General features: G+C 35.3%; 2 protein-coding genes across 10 annotated transcripts in view; one reads left to right on the top strand and one right to left on the bottom strand.

The window, feature by feature from the left end:
• Positions 1–20,766, bottom strand: part of CSRP2 (cysteine and glycine rich protein 2) — a 1,103,434-nt gene that overhangs the window by 1,056,042 nt on the left and 26,626 nt on the right. The gene's annotated exons all lie outside the window — the stretch shown is intronic.
• The window catches only part of NAV3 (neuron navigator 3), an 890,032-nt gene that overhangs the window by 592,344 nt on the left and 276,922 nt on the right, over positions 1–20,766 (top strand). The gene's annotated exons all lie outside the window — the stretch shown is intronic.

A 20,766-nucleotide genomic window follows, 5' to 3' on the forward strand; every position in this document is an offset into this window, starting at 1 on the left:
GAGTTGCATTAGTGTTCTAAACACCATAATTAACATTAGTGCTCTAAATCCCATAATTAATATTTGAATAAAGAATACTATGCTATATATTGTACTTAGCTTTCTCAGTTGCTTTATCAAAATCAACCAGTTTTATTTTGTTTGGAAAAATGAATTTTGTTTTAACAGGGGCTTAAAATTGGACATGAAAAAAATGGAAAAGTCAGATTTAAAAAACATACAACGAAAAGCCCCAAAACTGTAAGATGAATTAAGTCCTATCTGACCTTTTTACTTACAAATTTTATAGTACCAAAAAAACCCTTCATGACAATTTTCTGGAAACACAATTAACTTGCTGTTGTGAAAAATTAAAATACATTTTTAGGTAAATATATACTGTGAAAATTAGAATTATCAGAAAAACAGGTACAACAAGCCTTTGAATTTGCTTTTAGGTACAATACTCAAACACTTTCTGGTTCATATAGGCAAATATTTGTCATCTCTTTCCACTTGATTCACATGTGTGAGTCCAAATGTTAACCAGCAATGTTTGTTACAAAAAAGGAAGTCATCCAAAAAAAAATTACTCTGGAGATGCCTCTTGTCTTGAGAAAGAGAATATTATCAGAAAATAATGTCAGATGGATGACTGAATCGTCTTGTGACTGTGGATAGAGTAGACCTTCAAAGGTCACCATTTGGATTCATATGAGTTATTTGTTCATATCCTTGTCACAAAAGGGAATAGAATGGCTGTGGGTACTTTCAAGTAGAGAATTTTGAACCTGTGTTGGAAGATTTGGATTTCTAAAATCTCATCATAAGAAAATGAAAAGGATACCTATCCTTAAGGCTTATCTGCCAGTGGAGAAGCTGAAATTTAAGTCTAGTGGTATGTGAAATATTCAACAGACTTCGTCAAAGGCTTAGCTTTAAAGCTAGGGTAAGTATTTTGAGGAAAAAATGAGAAACATTTTTTGGTCATCATAAATCTAGTGCCTGAGGATATGAATATTCAAGATATGGAATTCTAAAAATGTTAATATTTACTTAAATTTTAACTTGGAATTTTTGAGACTAATAAATGTTCTTCAGTTAAGGCAATACCAACTGCGAAATAGTTCATGAAGTCATGGAGATGCAGTTCAAAATTCTATTTTCATTATTGATAGAAATGTTCAAGAACAAGGATTAGCCATGTAGGAACCATTCACTTAAGAATTCTGAAACCCAGAAGTAGCCATACTTACATAAACATTGGCAGCCTGGACTAACCAACAAATTGTGACTATCATTAAATGAATATGTTAGAGCAGGAAAATAATGCAGTTGTTAAGAACTGCAGTTTGGAACTGACCTGGGAAAGACTGTCTTATGACAAGTTTTCTCGTAGCTAAATTCCTTTTCCTTGGAATTAAAATGACAGTTACAATTTCTAACGTGAAAGATGAAAAATCTACTAGAAATAATAGGGTTAAAATGATATATTTTTATGGGGATACAGGGCAGTACTTTGCCAAACACCTTGAAAAATTTTAGTGTTTCTCTTTTTATTGTTTATACCAACAAAAAAGGTAGTATGGTGCCACTGAAAAGGTATGGGTATTGTAGAGAGAGAGAGAAGCAATTTTAAACTTAGCTCTGTGACGTGCTACTTAATGACTTGGGGCAAATTAGTCAATGAATCTGATCCTCAATTGTTTCATGTGTAATATAACTATAACAATGCCCATCTCATAAGGTCCTTTGGAGGATAAATGAAATAAGGTCTGTAAAGTGCTCAGCACATGGGCAGAGAATGCTGTACAGGGTGACCTTTATGACTTAGTAGAAACAGTGGCAATTACATCAAAGCTCTATCTCTGAATCTTTGTGTCAATGAACTTGAAGTGCAAGACCTGGTCATATGCATAGCAGAAGCTACCTCCTTGGTCAGCCCTGAAAACACTTCCATTTAGCCACCAGTTCCAATTAAAACTATTAGCCCAGAAGATGACAGAATAGCTACCTTGATATGGTTCCCTGCCTCTGGTTTTAAAATCTTTGAGCTGTGTGCTATAAAAAGAAGCCAGTGCTTCTTTTCCATCTCCTAACAGATTTTCTGGTCATTCGGGCTCTTGTGAATGTTTGGTTTTTGACTGATCCATTTATTTTTTAGTTATTCTCTGACCTCCACTACTCTACTTTTGGGAAAATCCCTCATCAGCGTTTATTCAGACTTTTGCAATTCCTGTGAGCCCTACTCCATTGTTATCCTACGGAGGTGTTGCTCAGACGTTCTGGACCTGAACAGGCCACTCCAAAGTGCCTTGCCCTTTCAGACCACTGTTCCAGCTTAGGATCCTACCTTTGTCCAGCATTGACTTTACTTTTGCCCCCTCGGCCTGTGTTCCTCAACCAGAAACCTCTTCTTGTTACTTGTGGTTCTCTCTTTGAGAATAATAATGAGTGTTTTTATCATTGACTTGAATCCTAAGTCTCACTGTACCTTTGTTTTTCTAGAAGACCAAAAAATACTCTTAAACTGTTCTCATTAACTTCCTTAGAATACCAATGAGATAATGCTTTGAAATCAATTTTAATTTTATAAGGAATATATTAATCCAGAGCATTTTTAATTATAAAGAACAATATCTGAAATCAGATCACCCCTATTGTAAATACTATTACACCCTGAATTTGCTTCTAGTATTTTTATAGGTACACCTCAAGATGGCTTTCTATTCTACTATTCTACTTTTTTTGCATCGTATTTTTCATTTTACTATACAAGTATCATGATTTTTGTTTTTGATGGCTACTTAACATTTTGCAGAGTGAATAAATCATAATTTGATAATAACAATTTCCCTATCAGTAGGTGTTTTAGTTCTAATTTATAAATATTATAATTAATATAAATTACATTTTTGGAATATCAGTTCACATAAAAAGAGAATAAAGGAATGTCATAGTGGTATATGGTAAGTCTAAAGTCAATTTAAGAAATATAAAGCACATTTTCTATTGCTCCAGTATTCTACCAGCTTGATTATGATAGTGAAGAATTTTGAATTAAAAGTCATTGCTTATGTTTTTAAATACATTTTAAGCTATTGAATTTAATTTCACACACACACACACACACACCCCACACCCACACACGCACACCAGAGCTAAAATAGGAGAGAGAGAGATTTAGAAAGTGATAATCTTACAAATGTTTTAAAAATATATTTTACTGAAATTTGGAAACATCATTAATGTAGAAATAATGTAATAAATGATGGTTAGTTTTCTTGAACTGCCCACCTAAATCTGTATCACCTTTTCTGTAGATTTGTAAAGTAGGACTGTAACACCTACTGTATATACCTTAAATGAGTATAACAAACAAAATGACCTACTTGTAAATTGTAAAGCAAAATTAGAATATTAGATACATTCAGTACCTAGTTCTATTTTAATAGAAAAAAAAAAAAAAAAAAAAAAAAAAAAGGTTATATGAAATTCCAAGGACCCCAGCAGTGGAAACTTGACCAACAAATACTCACACTACCACCCCAGAATCAACAGTAAAAAATGAATGGAACTGCTGGGAAATCAAGCTCAGAGCTTCAAAAGGAAGAGAGAGCAGTTACTAGTGATGAAGAGTTCATAATGTGTGCTCAGAAGATGCTATTAAATTAGTTAATAAAAAGATAACCAGAAAACTGTAGGTACAATACAACGATCTCTGCAAGGGAAGTAGGGAATTGGGGAATGGATTTTTAGCTCTCTATAGGAGTCGTAATTGAATTCTTGTACATAAGGGAGTTGTTCTCCTAAGGGTCTGGCTGCAAGGAGAATCTCTGTCATTTAAATTAAAACCAGCTGCTCTAAAAAACTCCTGAATTTCAATGGCTCTGTACACAGTAGACTTTCAACAGTCCACAGTATTTCCTGGGGGTTGGGTAAGGAGTTGAGCTGCTTTGTTATGTACAGTCACTCAAGAACTCAGACTAATGAAAACACACATTTTCATTATGTGGCCTCATTGTTTTATCTGGATATATCTGGATATATACTCCCAGGTGGCCTATGGGCAAAACAAATGAAGAATAGGTTAGAGTATATTTTTATGGGCTAGAGTAGGAAGAGGTGCATAATACTTAGTTCTTATTTCATTGGTGATATCTAGTCCATATTTATCCACCTAAATACAAGGAGAGGAGAGCTGGAAATGAAGTCCTTAGTGAGAAGCTACTTTCTTTGTTTTTGTTTTTTGTTGTTGTTGTTGTTGTTGTTTTCTGAGGCGGAGTCTCTCTCTGTCGCCCAGGCCGGAGTGCAGTGGCCGGATCTCAGCTCACTGCAAGCTCCGCCTCCCGGGTTCACGCCATTCTCCTGCCTCGGCCTCCCGAGTAGCTGGGACTACAGGCGCCCGACACCGCGCCCGGCTAGTTTTTTTGTACTTCTTTTAGTAGAGACAGGGTTTCACCGTGTTAGCCAGGATCGTCTCGATCTCCTGACCTCGTGATCCGCCCGTCTCGGCCTCCCAAAGTGCTGGGATTATAGGCTTGAACCACCGCGCCCGGCCGAGAAGCTACTTTCTAGAGAATATTTTATGCTGTGGAAGGTGGAGCACAAATTTTGGTGAACATTGAAAATGTGATAGGTTCTCTGATGAAGGGTGGCAGTCGGGGAACTTCCAGGCATGAGGCAGCTGGAAGTGTATCCCCGCTTGGGTCAACTCTTCATAAAAAGTAGTTTTTGCACAGTCATTAATTTTCAATGTAGATATCTAAAGTATAATGTTCCTTGTAATATATCAGGTAATACGTCAGATATGGACAAAGAAGAAATTCAAGATAAGGATATTCTATGAAAGTAAATTAGTTTCTGTGTTTCAATGTAATTAAAAGAAAGTAGTCAATCTAAATATTGACATGCGCAACAGTTATTTGCAATTACTACACATTTGTTTCTGGGAATATGTTTTTAAATGTAAATCATGAGTAAGCATATTCCATTGATTATAATAATGATGCCTTATATTGTATAGCTCATTTTGCTTTTGCACATGTTTTCTATTACAGTTAATCCTCACAATAATCCTATGAGATAGGCAGAGTAGATAAGGATATGATCCTAGCATAAAAGAGAAAACTCAAGATCCAGTAGTTAGTGGTGGAACCTGGAAGAAAGCCCAGAATTTCTGACTCCAGACTCCATACTTTCCACTTCTGAAACCCTTCACAAATTTAACTTTACTTTTTTGAAGGGTGGGGGAATGATGGGGAGGGTGAAAGGTTGGAAAAAACAAAACATTGACTTGTGTCTGCTTCTGTAACTAGCAAGAATTTTTATTTCTTGTATCTTACACGTTGAATGAATGTTTTAGACCATATTTCACATATCTTTTGAAGGTCAACTTTAATCATACGAATAGATTTACAAGAAAGAAAATTCTCTAAAATTTGATTTAGAGGCTTGAACTTGAAATTTGGGGCTTATTTAAAATCTTTGACTTTTATTCATTATCTTATATTTGTATAGAAACAGTACAAGGTCATATAGTGAGCAATCTGTATGTTTTCTGTTTTTATTTTTATTTTCCTTTAGTTAATATATTCCAATAATTTGTAAGAGATTCAAATGGAATCCTTAGCATTTTAACAATTGTGCATTCCAGCAATTGCAGTGCATTACAAATGAAAGAATTTTAGGATGAAATGGGGGGTTTTTAGAGTGGCTGTTAATGCGTAACTTCAAAGTCTCCATGCTCTCTTAGTGGTCCTGTGGTTGGCTCGTTATTTGAGCACTATCGCTTTGCGGTTTGACAAGGCTGCGCAGCAGCAGCCACTGTGAGCTGATGGTCTTGCAGGTATGTGGATCTAGCTCCTACCCGTGGTGATGTGGAGCTACAGCATGTCACTGGAGAGAAACCAACAGCAGAAAGCTGATACGTAATCGTGTATGATTGGAATACAAAATGAAACCATCAAAGTGTCCTTAGCAAATAGCAAACTAGATGACAGATCTCACCAATGTTTTACTAAAATTTATTGTAGTTTTAAAATTTTCAGGTATTTATGAAAATAGGATGTCCTCTAGTGGGGATCAACAGAATCTTCCAAGTAGGCTAATATTTGCTTAGAGTTGATGTAAGAAGGAAAGAAAGTTGTTGAAAAAACAAATATATTTTTAAAGCTGCTTACTTTTTCCTGGAAATTTCTCTACTGCTCCCTGTCAACTGATGGCTGGATTAGTACTCTCTGTGCACTGCATTTTTATTTCCATTACTTTTCACAGAGGCTTTTAAACACAGCAGGCAGTGTGTTCTCTCTCAGCTTCCAAGTTCTATGTTTTTAGCCTAAGTGAAAGTAAACCATCCCTTTGCCACTTTTTTCTAAATTATTAATTAATTATATCCTATCTTGAAACAACTTTGAGGTAGATATCTATCTTCGTCACTAACAATTTAAAGTATTTAAAACATGAGAATGAATGCTTTGCAAGGAGCATGGTTGTAGGCAATGCTTACCTTACATTATGCCTCTTACCTTCCTTTACCTCCCAAGCCTCTCTTTCTACAAAGCATTTCTTCCTAGCAAGAGAGGCTTGGGAGGTAAGGGAAGATACAGATAGATAGATACATACATAGATAGATAGATACATAGATAGATACATAGATAGATATAGATATAGATATGCCATGGCTGTTTTATTACTTCTCATTTACAGTAAAATACCATATTCTTTACATTGAAAGACAGTTTAAGGTATTATAATTAAATCTCTTGTAATTTGTGAACAGCATTCCATCCATGCCAGAGGTTCTCAAACATTAGCACAGATCAGAATCACCTGGCAGACTTTTTAAAACTCATTTGTTGGGCCCCATTACCAGCCTTGGATTCAGTAGATCTAGGATGGGGCCTGGTAAATTGCATTTGTAACAAGTTCCTAGATGATTCTGATGTGTGGGTCAAGAAACTGCATTTTGAGAACTATGGTCTATGCTAAACCAATCTTTCCATCAGTCAATTTTCCTCTGCTAATTGTTGGAAAGTGAGGAGAAATACTCAGGTCAGAAGCCTGGAAACTCTGAACTGCTAAGGCTTAAACAGATGTATTCTCTTTTAACTTTGTGTTTCATTAACAGTATTTTCTTATGCATATTTATAGCATGTTACTTGGTCTTTGGAGGATGGTAGCTGATTTTACTTTGAATATACTTGCACAATTTACGTCAATTTATCAGACTGATACAAGAAGAAGGTAAAAGAATCTCAAGTATTCTCACTTGTTTTCTTAGAAAAGGGTAGAAATGGAAAGCTTTCATAACTGTTTTTTAAAACATACTCTGTGGTATTAATATTTAGATTTTAGCTCATATTGTCGCCTGCATTATTAGACTTTACAAACTGTTAAAATGAATTCCCCATGGAGCTGTCTGTTAGTGCTAGATGTTGCAGCAGTCAAATAAAGGAGACTTTTCTCCACATTTTGAGATGGACATAAGATGTAACAGAAATAATGTAGAAGGCTGGAGTTAAGAAAGGCTCATAAATAAAGCATTTCCTTTTGTATGAGCTGAGAATATAAATATTGAAACAGAAAGTATGTGTTCTATGTAGTACTTACTGTTGCCACCTTGGGAAAATACTTCACCTCTCTGTTTTAAAATCTTCATCTTTAAAAATGGAATAGTGTTACCTTCATTTTAGGGAGCTTTAAGGATGGAATGAGTTAAACTATTTAAAGTATTTAAAATAATGCTTACTCTCAACACTGTTATTAGTAGACACTACATCTTGGAGAAAGACTGTTATGTAGCCCTTTCTTGTCATACTTCCGGTAGCAGTGGAAATGCAATTAAAGTGAAATAAAATTTAAGTTACCACCAAATTGTACCTTATAATTATAATAGTCAACTCCTTTTTCAAAAATTTATATAATATTTTTTTTTTTTTTTTGTAGAAGAAAAGATCATTAGTCAGGCTCCATGCATTTAAGACCAAGTAGTTGGTTTCTTCATTATATATTTTATTTCTGCCAGAGTGTTTGATTGACTGTCTATATTGGCCATTAGGTTGCCCAGTATGACTGCATCACCAAAGGTCAGAGAAGGAAAATGCTGGACGGGCATGCTGGCTCATAACTGTAATCCCAGCACTTTGGGAGGCTGAGGCAAACGTATTGCCTGAGGTCAGGAGTTCGAAACCAGTCTGGCCAACATGGTGAAACCCTGTCTCTACTAAAAAAAACAAAAAAATTAGCCAGACGTGGTGGTGTGTGCCTGTAATCCCAGCTACTCGAGAGACTGAGGCAAGGGAATTGCTTGAATCAGGGAGGTAAAGGTTGCAGTAAGCCAAGACTGTGCCACTGCACTCCAGCCTGGGCTACAGGGCTAGGCTCCGCCTCAAAAAAAAAAAAAAAAAAAAAAAAAGGGAGAGAGAAGGAAAATGCTGACTCAGTTTCCAAAGTATTCAGTACATTTGGAACAGCAAGAAAGATTAGAGAACAACATATATGACTTCAAATGAATGCTGAGGGTTCTCACAATGATGATCTGGACATGAACTAGGTAGCTAGAATGCCAAAGGATAACGGAGATGGAGGAAAAATGAAGCAGTCATCATTGCAGAGAACCCCCACTGGGATTTCAAAATTGTCTGACCTGTTCCCGACCCCCTCCTTCCCTTCCTCATTAAGGAAAACCTATGTGCCTTTTCCTTGTTGGTATTGCCCACGGTGCCAAGCACAGTACTGCTCAGTAAATGTTGGCAGGTTTGATTTGACTATGAATGACATGGTTTGTGTTACGGCTTCAGCTTTTTTCTTTATTAAAAAACTGCATGTAAAGAAAAATCAGAACATACTGTAGTTAGCATAGTAAATCCTACCCTTTCTTTTCCTATCAGCTTACCTGTATTTCTGTTCATCTAAAAATTTCCTGTTTCCAATCTAATAATAGAGATATGTAAATAGATTCTAAGCTAATGAATTGTGGCTACAATTTTAAACAGATAAATGCAGTTGCAAATGAAAATATTGATGTAATTTCAGCTCTGATAAAATCCGAAACTGAGTGAAATGCTGCACTTGATGTCTGCATAACAAAGTGTCACTGGGATGGGTAGGGGTGGGTGCTGGAGAGTTCAGGAGGTCGATGTTTATTATTTGTCCCATCTGGCTTTACAGTCAAAAGAAGTACAGTAGCCTTCTGCAGTGAATTCTCTGTTCGGGTAGGAAATAACTCTCAGCGTACTTGAAAAGTTAAATGCAGTAATAATGAAAAGTGATATTTATGCATATCAACGTAGTTTATTCATTTTGTCTGAAAACAGCTAATCTTTTCATAGGAAATATATTATTAGTAATATGTTAGATATACCAGGATTTTAATATATTGATTAAGGATCTGGACTCTTTGCAACTAAAAGCAAACCTTTTTAAAAAATAATTAGGAGATATGTATATTTTCTTCAAACCTAAAAATAAATTTTTAGAGTTCGATTTTTAGAGTTCCATTTCATTAGCCTATCAAAGCCACCTCATTGCATAGCTCTGGCTGCATCATGGACAGGGACATGTCATTGACCCTATAAGCTATAAGCTAGGATTTATTGAATGACTGCTAAGTGGGAGACACCAGTATCTAGCTAATCCAAACCAGAAATTTGAATTTATCCATCTTGAGTCAAATCTGTTTCATTTTCAAGTCTTGCTGATTCTACTCCATAAATATGGCTCTTCTATATCCCCACACCTTTGGTTTTCTGTATCCCTACCTCATCATCTTTTGCTCAGACTCTTTTTATAACCTTATTTTTATTTTTGTTTATTTATTTACTTATCTATTTTTATTTTCTTTTAAGATGGAGTCTTATTCTTTCGCTCAGGCTGGGGTGCAGTGGCATGATCTCAGCTCACTGCAACCTCTGCTTTCCTGGTTCAAGCGATTCTCCTGCTGCAGGCTCCCAAGTAGCTGAGATTACAGGTACCCATCACCATGGCCAGCTAATTTTTTTTTTTTTGTATTTTTAGTAGCAATGGGTTTTCACCATTTTGGCCAGGCTAGTCTTGAACTCCTGATCTCAAATTATCTGCCTGCCTCGGCCTCCCAAAGTGCTGGGATTATAGGCGTGAGCCACCATGCCTGGTCCATAACCTTTATTTTTAAATGAATGATTTTCATTGTTATCAGAATATTAAAATGAAATAACATCTAAAGTTCTACAAGTAAACAAACAAGAGCAGTCCTATGTTTTCCCTATTCCTAGCTCCTCTCCAACAAACAGAATGAATTTCTACCCATTTAGCAGTTTCTTATGGTGATTATTTTTGTATTTCCAAGTAATATACTTTAATATCCTACTTTATGAATTTTAGAGACTATTGACTTTTTAGGATGATTTATAAGAACTTAACTTCTTTGTAACCCCTTTCTTCTCTGTCCTGCCCCCAATATACTTACATTATAATTTTGAGTGAAATCCATATTGTTTTCATTATTCCCATGTAAATATTATTCACTATCAGATCAAATACTATCCCATGATCAAAGTCTCTTTCTTAAACAGAGTTTGTTGTTTTTTCCGTAGAACTCATAATTGCCTCACTTTTTTATTTGTATAGTTTATATTGACTTTATGGCTACATTTACCTTTTTTTTTTTTAACAATTACCAACAGATCTGTAAAATCCATCCCTATGCAATTTTCCTTATTATCTAATTCTGATACAGTATATCAGTTTTATTATTTCCCTAGTGTTAACAATCCTAGAATCATTTCTCTTTGTTCCATGTAAAATGATTGCTCTCTCGATCTGTTACATAGCAGTTAGACTGAACTTCCCTTGTCGCCACCTGAAAACGTCTTTGCCTGTCTTACATTTGGTCACCTGTTTGTTGGATTCCATTATTTTCACTTCTGATAGCCTCCCTACAAGGGATGTATGAAAGTAATTTTCTTCTTTTAGAATGTTTTTGTATGTTATCTCCTTGTTTTATTATCCTACTTGTTGGAAAGTTTGTCTAGGCATAGAATTTGAGATTGAAAATCAATTTCCTCCAGAATTTCATAGGAATTTCTGTATATCTTCTGGTTGCAATGTCGCTGTAAAGACTTGTGATGTCATAATTTCTGATCCTTTGACAGTAACCTGAACTTTTAAAATTTGTTTCTTTGTGCCATACCCTGCTGAAGCTTTTAGAATATTCTTTTTATCCCTGATATTGTTACCAACTTTTATCTTCTTAATTGTGATGAACACTTTGGTATAATTTTTTCTTATCATTTTTTGGAACAAACTTTTTTTTGATATTGGACTTACTGAATCCTCTAATATGACTATATTTTTCTATTATTGCTCATCTTTTTCAATTTTGATCTCCATTCCAATAAACTTTCTCAATTTATCCTTCCAGCCTTTTAACTTTAAAAAGTCAATCATATTTTTAATTTACAAAACTTCTACTTAATCCCTAGATCTTCAAATATATATGTGTGTATTTGTGTGTGGGTGTAAGTGTGCATGCATGCATATGTGTGTTTGTATCATTCATTTTCTTCTGCATCCTGTGATGAATGCAACCTCTCATTTCTAGCCCAGGGTATTAATTTTAATTTCCTTTAAGTTCTCTTATACTTCAGCTTTGTCTGTATTTTATTCTGGCTTCTTTTTATCTGTCTATTTTGGTATCTACATTTTATTTCAGAGAATTTTACCAAATCCCTGGTAAACCTCAATTCTCTGTATCAAACATGAGACAATAAAAATCTACTTGCAAGCAGCGGGGTGTGGTGGCTCACACCTGTAATCCCAGCACTTTGTAGGGCCGAGGCGGGCGGATCACAAGGTGAGGAGATGGAGACCATCATGGCTAACACGGTGAAACCCCTTCTCTATTAAAAATACAGAAAAATTATTTGTGTATTTTTTTTGCCGCGTGGTGGCCCAGGGTGCCGGTAGTTCCAGCTCCTTAAGAGGCTGAGGCAGGAGAATGGCCTGAACCCGGGAGGCGGAGCTTGCGGTGAGCCGAGATCGGGCCACTGCACTCCAGCCTGGGCTACAGAGCGACACTCCATCTCAAATAATAATAATAATCTACTTGGAAGCTGTGTGTGTGTGCGTGTGTGTGTGTGCACATGTGCGTGCGTATGTTTGCATGCACGTAATTGTTAATATCTTTTGTGATTCGTTACAGGCCATGCTATAATGATGACCAGCTACTTGATTCACTGGGTACCATCAGTGTCACTCTCTGTTTATCTTAGGGATGATCATTGTTGTCAAAGACAGATTTTTAAATCTGTCTGGAGTGAGGATGGAGGACATGAAATCCTATATTCCTGAAGGAGAGGGTGCCTGAGAAGCGAAGTCAGTTGCTGGGGTCTCGACATAAGTGTACATAATTGTATTTAATCCTTTTGTTTTCATTTCCATGCCTTTACCTTTTGTCTTCCTGATAACCGTAAGTCCAGATTTTCCCTAAAATATGTCCTGGCTTTTAATGGGATGATAGGTAGGCCGGCAGTAATATAACTCTTGAATTTGGTTCCTCTTACCTTCCATTTGATCTGATGCTCACACTTTCTGAGCCATTCTGGGGTTCTGTGGGAAACTGTTTGCATTACTCTGTCTCCCTCTGCAGGCTTCTGTGGGTCCATCTTCCTTTACTACTCTGCTACGTGTGTATCATCCTTTCATCTGCCTTCCATACTCGTATATTGTGGTCATGAAAGATAGAATCTGAGTTAAGATTTTTTGTTTTTGCTGTCCTGTGGGCAATTTCTTAGTAAATATAGGGCAGAAAACTATTTTACCATCTAGAATACAGAAGTCTTGTAAGTAATCTCTCTTTACTTTCTTGACTCTAAACTTGACTCTAAACTCCATAGCTGCACTCAAGTTCAAGTTTAGTAACAGAAGCATGGCTGTCATTTTCATGTTCCCTACATGAAAATAAACTTTCACCTAAAAATCTTAATAAAGCCTTCGTAGCTTTAGATATTATTGCTTTTTGCCCCACCCTTACCTGATTCCTGATCTCTTTCTTCTAGTGTTTCCATGTGCCCCTTCCCCATGCTCTGGCCAAATAGAATTATTCAAAATTCTCTGAAATCATGAGGCTATTTCATAGCTCTGTTCCTTTGTAGATTTAATTATTTCTGCATATTCTGCATGGACTATGCTTTCCCCTTCTTTCTGGTTGCCGAAGCTCATCCTTTTATGTGTCATTTCTCAATCATCATTCTTCTGTCACCTTCATAGTTTTACTCTTTTTGCCATTTTTATTTAAACTAATTTTCTCTTAAAAATAAAATAAATTGACTTCATAAGGGACCTTTTGTCTGAAGTTAAGTGGGAACTATTTTGTGATTTTTAGTAAGACTTTAAATTACTTGATCAGATTTGCATTTTAAAGCAATCACTATCTATAGTGTATAGAATAGTTTAATGCTTAGCCTGCCTGCACTCAGAAACTATTTCTAGGACTGTTAGAGCAATTGGGTGAGAGACGATGAGAAGTGACCCAGGGCAATGATAGTAGCAATGGATGAGTGGAAGGGTCAAGAGATGTTAAGGAGATAAAATTTAACAGCACTGTGTCAGAGACTGAACGAGAATTAAAGAAAAAAAGTAAAAGGAAATTATCAGACTTCACTTTACGTTTACTTTATAATTTACTTGCCTTCATAGACTATCCACTGATCTTATGGGGTAGTCAACTCATTAATATTCACTTTTAAATCAAACTCCAAAGTTGAGATTTTTGAAAAACTTCATACAGTGTCAGCTTTAATCTTGATGTGAAAATTGAGGTGAACTAGCTATATAAACTGAGGTGAACTAGCTGTTGGTGAATGTATTACATATATTGTGATGATATTGATGTTACCAAAACTTTTAATGGATTCAGTTCATAATTATACCACATGAGCTATTGAGATTTCTAGAAGATCTTCAAGAGTCATGAGATGGCACTCATTCATAGATCTTTTGTCATATCACTTCTGTAACAACAACTGCAGATCGAGTCTGTGATAAACTTTTCAAAACATCCAAAAATAGTATGTATTGTGTCTTAATCCCACACTGTCATTTTGCAACCTTCTTTGTCCAATGTTGCCTACCATTTTTGAATTTTTGAGTCTTAAAACTGTGGTATACAAAATTTTATCTTTGAAAAAATATTTAACTTTACCTTTTAAGGCTCTTTCTCTGTACCTTAGGGGAAAATATATTTCTCTCAATTCAAAGTAACATAATCACTTCTGGTTTAAAACTCAGTGTTTGAGGACCAGGCTCATTCAGTTCCAGATTCTTCCTTTTCTTTCTGCAGTGATAGGCTGGGGGGGAAGGGGGAGTTGTTGATTGTGGTTACCTATTATCATGGCACCAGGGGTGACACAGCTTGCTCATTGCCATTGCTACCCACCAAGGCTGCTGTCTGATGAGTGCCCAAAGGTAGGATGCCTATCATACATAACTTGAGTTATTTTAACCTATCCTCACATCTTCTGTGTCATTTTTGCTTTTCTGTACCAGCTCTATGCATCCTTCCTGTCCTGATTTCAAGTGCTCTCTAGGATCACTTCTTTCTTCTGGAAAATTCCATATGTCTCTTGGGGAATTAGAAAAAAAATGTATGCTTTCCTATACTGTTGTGGTCAATGTTGTCCTTTGTGATTCCATTCGCAGGTCCAAGTGCTACTTTCAAACCCAGCCCAGAGAGGTAACCTCTTCAGTGTGTTCTGGGGTTCCTTTTCCTTCCAATTCTCTTCCCTATACTAGTTTTTCTTTTTATGGGAAAAACACTTAACCTCACTGATCACTCTTCCCTAAGATATGATTTCTAGTTGCACTTTATATGTTTAGTCTTTTGCTATTTTTTAAGATGTAGAAGTCCAGTTATTGTCATAGAAATCCTTGATCTTCAACACAATTTCTGTTATGGCTTAGAAGAACCTATTTAACTTTACAAAGCCAGTAATTTGAATATACCGGGGAGCAGTGCTTATAGAAATGTAATGCTACTGCTTGAATGTTGAAGGAAAACAGTAATGTTTTAAATAAGTACAGGGTTAAAATTAGCTCAGCTAGTATTTTAAAATCATCTAATTATTTCATAATATTTTCTAATCAGGTTACAGATTAGTGTATTTTTATTCAAACAGACTTTTAACTTCATAGAAGAGGCAGTCTTTCCCCTATTATTTCTCCCTGTTTCTTTGATTATTTATGATTCCTTAAAAATAAGTTACTTTATCCCATTGAAACACATATACCTCTATGTAGTACATGGAATAACAAAAATAGTCATAATCATTTTTATACCACTGAGTGGTAGGTTACTTACAAAACGTTAACCAAACGCTAAAATAAATAATGTTTAAAAATGTAGGAGCTTGCTGTGACAGACAAAGATAGTATGTAATACTGTCAGTACTAAAAAAAAGTCGTCACAAATGTTTAGGACTTCATGGAAAATCAGAGTAGATCTTCTTCTGATGTTGTTTCTTCATAGCAGGTTCACTGCACAAAAGAAATATGTTATCATATACGTTGCCTTCTATTTCATCCTCATATTTATAGTGAGAAATAAGTACTGTGAGAGAAATATCATAGAGGCAAATGATGAAGCTACAAGGTCATTATAGCTTCCTGCAATTTTCCTTAATTAGTTAGGTAAACTATATTTGGATGAATATCTATGATTTAAGAATTTAACAATAATAATGGTTTACAATATCAATAAACTTCTCATGGTTAACGGAAATATATTTCATATTAAAGCAGTGAGTTACTAATAACAATATGTATCATGTAGCAAATATATATTTTAAGTGAAAGTCCATATTCCAAAGTATAAATTCATTAAATCCTCACAATAATTCCATTGGTTGAGGTATTAGTCTGTTTTCACACTGCTATAAAGACATACCCTAGACTGGGTAATTTATAAGGAGAAGAGATTTAATTGACTCACGGTTCTGCAGGATCCATAGGTAGCATGTCTGGGGAGGCCTCAGGAAACTTACAGTCACGGTGGCAGGTGAAGGAGAAGCAAGCTCATCTTACGTGGTGGGAGCCAGAGGAAGAGAGAGAGCCAACAGGGATGTGCTACCCACTTAAAAACAAAACAAAACAAAAAAACAGATCTCATGAGAACTCTATCAGAACAGCAACGGGGGAAGTCTGCCCCCATGATTCAGTCACCTCCCACCAGGCCTCTCCTCCAATACTGGGAATTACAATTCAACGTGAGATTTGGGTGGGGACACAGAGCTAAACCATATCAGTAGGGTATAATATTATTGCCATTTTACAGATGAGAATACTGTGGAACTTAGAGAAAATCAATGTTCAATCAAAGTCTGCACGAATATTAAGTAGCAGAGCAGACATCCCATCAATGTGAATTGTTCCTCAAAGAATATATGCTATTGCATGATAGACCCTAAAATTCATACTGATAAATGTAAAATATACCATGATAACTTTGATTTTTATCACTTTTAATTATGGTAAATGAATGATTATGCATACAATTGTACTAGAATTTCTAAGCAGCCCTCTTGTAAATGCAATCTCACTAATTCTTCTGAATTTCTTGAGATAAAATTATTAGATGGGATGATATTTATATTAATCACATTGAAGTTCATCAAAACAGTTGAAGAAGACTGGCTTCAGATATCTAGAGATAAACCGTATTGGAAGCTTTAGCCAGAACATTCATGATTAAAATCCTCAATGACCCTTTTACAAAAATTACCAAACACTGAATTATGATTAGTTTGATATTGTTCCCAATTATACCAATTTATTCACTGAAAAAACTATAATTAATTCATAGCATAATCCTGCAAGACACATTACTGCACATTTTATAACTCATTCAGCTGAAGCTAAGAGGTTAAATACTGTGATTATTATTTTTATGATAATGAACCAGGGGCAATTTTGGAGTTCAAATCCAATTTCAGGACCTGATTTCACCATCCTTTTGTATTTATTTAAAGATCACATTCTAATCACAGTTGACAAGGTTGTTTGTATTCTCTCTCCTCAGAGCATTACAGTAAATTTATTGATGAGTTTTAAATACGTTTATATACCATGTGTCCTTTGCTTGAAGTCTCCTTAAAGACACAACTCATTTTTCCACCTTTTTATTCAGCTTACACATATACAATTTTGAAAGACAGAAATATGTTTGTATATAATATCTTAAAATATGTTTACATGTTACTTTGTAATTTTTGAAATATTTCACCATCTAGATTATAATATCCTTCTGGAAGGCACTGGTTTTCCCCCTCTGGTCATTTCCTTGGAGGGTCTCAAGTATCTTTTACTTATGGAAGACACAGCTGTTTATTAGAAGGAGTAAATAAAGTGTGCAGCAATTATTTTTAAATTTGCTTTAAATTTCTTTATATAGTCATTGCTCTCACTGATTGCAGCTGAAGTTAGAACTATGGCCTGAGCAAAATTTCAGATATTAGAGATGCTGGACATATCAAAGCCCTTAAGGTTGAGCTTTCTCTGGAAGAAATCCTGGATCAAACAAAAAATGATTGGTGAGCTAAAACACAGGTGTTAACAACAAGGTATCTTGAAGCCAACTAGCTGGCCTCCCATTTGTTTTCACACCTAAGTCCCAGGATGAATTAGGATAAAGGCTAAGGAACTGTTGACATGCATTTGGAGAATGAAAGCATTCTTATTTTCACTTTTAGTACATATCAGTTTGTTTTTTATTTAAACACATACTTGTGTATAATTAATGTCATCATAAAACAAAACCAATGCAATACAGTTTGATGGAAGTGGTGTCACAATAGAGACATTACAGGCCTGGATGAGAATATGACAGCCTCAATCTTTTACTTAGATTTCCCTGAGTTCAGATGCAGACAGATTCATGACACCTGTGAATTGGAAGGCAGGAAGAGTTAGTGATAGAAGTAGTGTCAGAAGCAATTAGTACAATTTCTTTAGTCTTCTGATGCCTGCCCTCTCAATTTTTTTTAACCTTTGTGAAATTATAACTTTAATAAGTATTTGTTGGAAAGCTATCACAGCAAAATAAAACTAGATGCCATGTGATGATAATAATAGCAAGCATGTTTTTTCATGACTAGCTTTGCGACAGATGCTTTACAAGTGCTATCTTATTTAGTCCTGGCACAATCCTATAATGTAAGTATTATCATTCTCCTTGTTTTACTTTTTTTTTTTTTTTTTTTTTAAACAAGAAGAATCTGAAGGTTAAGTTACTTGTCCAAGGTCCCACTGGAAGTAAGTGGTCTCAGGTCAGATCTGTCTGACTCCAGAACTCATTCTTGTCACCCTTGTGAATCCTTTTTCAACCCATGGCCCCACTCTTTGCCTATGGAGAGATCAACACAACTCACGGACTCAACCTGAAGTTTCCACTAGAAGGCCAAAACAATTCTATCATTAAAAGGATGTGTAAAGAAGGAGAATATGCTCAATGTTTTAAATTCTGAACAGTATAAAATCCGTACAAAAAATGTATGATCATACAAATATAATCAAATCTTTTTTTTTTTTTTTTTTTTTGAGACAGAGTCTCGCACTGTGGCCCAGGATGGAGTGTAGTGTCGCTGTCTCGGCTCACTGCAAGCTCTGCCTGCTGGGTTCATGTCATTCTGCTGCCTCCGCCTCCCGAGTAGTTGGGACTACAGGCGCCCGCCACCACGCCTGGCTAATTTTTTTTGTATTTTTAGTAGAGACGGGGTCTCACCGTGTTAGCCAGGATGGTTTCGATCTCCTGACCTTGTGATCTGCCCACCTCAGCCTCCCAAAGTGCTGGGATTAAAGGCGTGAGTCACTGCGCCCGGCCAATCAAATCTTAATTGAGTAAAATTATTACCAAATAAAAGCATCTACCTAAAAATCACGTATTTGTGTGCTAATTCAGGAGACAGTTATGCAACTAATTTTTCTTACCCTTCAATATCTTCAACATAGATATCATGGATATTAATAAAAGGAGATGCAATTTTGCTCTCACGTTTATTTTTCTTATGCAACGGGATGCTTCTAGTTGTTTACATCTTTCAGGAAACTTAATCACCACCAGATATGTATTAGTCTTCTGATGACAGTAGGACTACTTTGTATTTTCTAATAGAAATGAACACTTTTTCTTCTGTGTTGTAATCTTGTAATATTTGGACCCAAGATTCATTCAAAACGCTTCGCAGTCCCATTTCTAGGTTTTTGCCATATAACAATACTGGCATATGAGTTCAGAAAGATACATATATCAGGCTGTCTCTTGCAACTTTAGATGTAATAGAAACATATTTAAACAAGTTAAGTATCTATCAACTGGGGGATTGATATAATATATAATGTAATATTAACAATAGATGAATATACATGAAATGGCTCTTACAGAAGCTGTTAAAATATTGTTACATATAAATTTGAAACTGTAAAATAATATTTAAAATTTGAGCCAGATTTGGTTAAAAATGTCATCTAGTGTGTGTATGGGTATATATGTGTGTGTGTGTGTGTGTGTTCTGTGGTATAGTGTGAAGTGGGGTGTAGACACATCAATTCTAGAACTCTTCATACCAAATTATTCAAAAATAGACAGGGTTGAAAGTTGTGGGGAGACTTTGACCTTTTAGTTTCTATACTTCTGATTTATTATTATTACTTTTTAAATGTGAATTTGCTTTGTGAGAAATGTTTAAAATGTTTTTAATATGCTTGGCATTTAGTGTTCATGACTATAAAATGCAACTTACCTTTTCAGCCTAATTTTCCCTAATTTTAGACATTCTGCCTCAATTACAGATTTTACAGCTGTGTCCTAGATTTCTTTGCCTGTCGGCTTTTCTATATGTCATACCCTCTGCAAGGAAGGTCCTTCTCCCCGCTTCTCATGCTCAGGTTCTATTTTATTTCCAGTTCTAATTCCAGTGCTTCTAATAATACTTTTTACAAGCATATATCTTGTTTTCTTTCTTCTATTCTCATTTCAAGTATTTCATTTTTCTGTTACATCACATCATTGTCTGCCTTGTAATAAATCCACTAATATATGCATATGTACCACCCATGAAGCTGAAATCTTCATGTTTATCTTTTCCCTTAAAATTAGTAAGTATTCTATTTAATTGAAAAGATTAACAATGTTTTATTTTTGTAAAATTTTTGTATATCATGATCTGCTGTTGAAGAGACACCTCTATTCTATGTCAAATTCTCAATTTTGTGCCTTACAATTCACTTCTGAATTCTGCATTGTAATTTCTATGTAATAACTCCATTTGCTGCCTCTATTCTCTCATATAAACACATTTCAAGAGGCTTAAATGGAAGATGACAATCCAAATAAAATATCTTAGACAGGAAGGTATTTGTAATTATTTCATAAAATGATGCCAAAATCTTGTCACACATACAGTATCTCACATGACAAATTCAATAGTCTTCTCAGAGAAGCACAATTTTTTATAGTAATGTTTCTGTGTAAATCAGTCCAGGTGGCTTTCTTTTACATGAACAGGCAGGATTGTTTTCAAAATGATAGAAACAATAAAGAGAGAGAAAACCCAAACTGATTTGCAGTGGGAGTTTCCTCAGTAGTCATCCCGGAGGGAAGTTTTGCTTTGTCACAAGTGACTAGCCCTTAATTTTGAGAGTGAATCATCCCCTTTGAAACGAGAGATAAGTTGGGGAAAGAGCTGTTTAAAAATTACTTTACAACTATTTCCTTTAGAGCTATGACTTCTTAAACTGGAATGTGATCCAGAATAG

The sequence above is a fragment of the Macaca thibetana genome, chromosome 11 (assembly GCF_024542745.1).
Source record: "Macaca thibetana thibetana isolate TM-01 chromosome 11, ASM2454274v1, whole genome shotgun sequence".
NCBI classification, from domain to species: Eukaryota; Metazoa; Chordata; class Mammalia; order Primates; family Cercopithecidae; genus Macaca; species Macaca thibetana.